Genomic DNA, 2,465 nt, shown 5'->3' on the forward strand with positions numbered 1-2,465 from the left:
TCACAAACAAGCTTCTTTGTCGCCGGATTATTTCGAGGATAAATGCGGACGTTTTCGCTCCGTCTCTCCTTCACAATACCTCAAGACCAAGTTATGGGGACCGCGCTGTTTTCGTTGTCAACAATGCGGTATATATCCAGGATTTCGTCGAAGCTTCACGACCGCCGCGGTCACGGCATTCAAAAGCGACTCCTAAAGATGGACCCGAGCACAGCGTGAGCATTCGACTTGGGCTCGTGCATAGTCTTCTCTATGCTCACAAAGCCTGGCAGTTCGACGACCGAGCCATATAGAGCGGCCGGTCGCAGATCTGGAGTGCGAGGATCTGGTAGCACAGAGGATTTCTCGGGAAACCTGGTCGTCGATCAGCGCGCAGCTTTTTGCAGCGGCGAGGACCCGAAACATGGTTTTCAAACCCGACGAGAAAAGAAGCGGTAGCGCGAGGAGCGCGCGAGGAGCACGAGCGGGCATTCCATCGCTCGGGAGACGTGTGTTTCGGCGTCTCGCCGCAGCGGGGCGCCCGTCACGTGGCTCTCCTCTCATCCGTTGTCTGCCGCTCTACCTTTTCAATTTCGATCTGACAGGCTTTGTCAGTGCAGAGGAGGCTATGCCTCGACGTGCATTCAGGTCCAAACTTCAACTTTTTTTTTCGGAATTTAGCACGTACTTGACTAACACGAGCGCGTGGCTATGATAAACACTGGCGGCATATTCCCGGCTCCAGATTACGTGGCACCTTGTTCTATAGCGTCAAGTTGAGGAAGTAAACGGTGCTCGTTTGCTTTAATTTTTTTCCTGCGATTGGCATTGCGTGAAAAAAAAACAAAAAAACTAACGAGTGTTTTACTTATTATAAATGTCAAGTCAAATCGGCATTTACTGAAAGTACAACTATTGTTGTATCGCCCCTTTAAACATACAACTTTCAATGTGATACTTTCAACAGTAAGAGATTTTGGGCATAAAGACGGCGTCTAGCTGCGGGAGCATGAACTGAGTTACTTGGGGGGAACTTCTTTGCTGCTTTCGAAGCGAGTAGAGCCGGCGAGCAGTCGACGGGTCTGCATTTTGGCCTACCCACGTTTCCTCCGAAGCACACGCGAGTTATCACCTTTCGGGGGCTTCTACACGCGCACAACTCTTCTCAGAAACCGATCGCTTTGTTACCGCACGAAAGACGTTTGGGAGGCGTTGCAAAGAAAACAAAAATAAGGGACACAATCTAACGGGGACAAGGGACAAATCTAGGTCCCTCAATATTTGCGCAATATGCCGTTAAAAAAAAAAAAAAAAAACTATTAAACAAAAATAAAGCCTCCTACGAAAAACTTGTTTTTCCCATAACACGAGGCAATCCCTTCCAGATTATGTCGCGGCGAAAGAGAATCTCAGCAGTATATGGCACGCTAAAGGTAAAACAGAAGCCACAATATAATTAGCTCTGAACCCACAAAAATAAAACGTCATAGAAAAAAAAACATATGCTATTTACGACACCGGTCGGCCGTAACCGAGAAACCACGGCGATGTCGCAATGACGTGCATCACGAGGGAGAGAAGGTAGTATCATTCTAGTCCTTCTTCCAGCACACCAAAGTTTGCGTTCCGCTTGTGGCGTTCTCCCGAGAGCCCGACCTCACGAGATCCCCTCGTTAGCGGTTCACGCCCGCCGGTGACGTAACGTGCGATGCTCCCCAGAGTTGACAGCCGATGAGTTTGATCCACACGGACCTCTTTGCGAGCGCGACGCATGCTGCGTATGCCTTTTCGGGAGAAGAGGGAGGGAGCCCTTTCGTCCTACATGAAGGGATCGGGGGGATTTGGCGACGCATCGGGTCGTCTGGCCACAATGGGCCAAAGGACGGACGTAAACCCATTTCCAACTGGGATTCGTATCTACGAACTCGGGTAGCGAGCGGAGCGCAATAAGGGGATTCTGTTTTCGAACCAAATCATCGCCGACCCAAAAAGGCCACAACGGAGCCCCAGTTCTGAGCCGCTCATCTCATCCCCTCATCCGAAGTGACCGATTGGGAGTCGGAGAGACCCAGCATCAGGCAACAGTTTACAAAGATAAATTAGTCTAGAATAGTCCATAGTTCACTTGCATTTAATTTCTTAGAAAAGTGCAGCCCAGGGGGCTGGAGTTTGGCAGTGAAAAAGGGGGGGGGGGGGGGGGGGGGTCACCACTTCCAAATGACGCCACTGATGTCACAAAATAAAGTTTCTGCAAACAACTCTTTTAGCTCTATAATTACGTTTTGTGACATATCTTGAGTTATGGAAGAATCCGAAATGAACACCTATTCCGGGAAGTTAAATAAAAAAACAGAGGTTAGTTTCGGTTTCGTTCAAGAATTAAAAAGTGACTCCTGGCGTAGATATTACGCTAAGCACCGTTTTCGATTTCAGGATAAAGAGTTGACCTGCGCTCATAGCACCCCAGCTTCCTTCTATCAGTAGGA

The sequence above is a fragment of the Ixodes scapularis genome, unplaced genomic scaffold, assembly GCF_016920785.2.
Source record: "Ixodes scapularis isolate PalLabHiFi unplaced genomic scaffold, ASM1692078v2 PGA_scaffold4__175_contigs__length_147842914, whole genome shotgun sequence".
In the NCBI taxonomy this organism is placed as follows: domain Eukaryota; kingdom Metazoa; phylum Arthropoda; class Arachnida; order Ixodida; family Ixodidae; genus Ixodes; species Ixodes scapularis.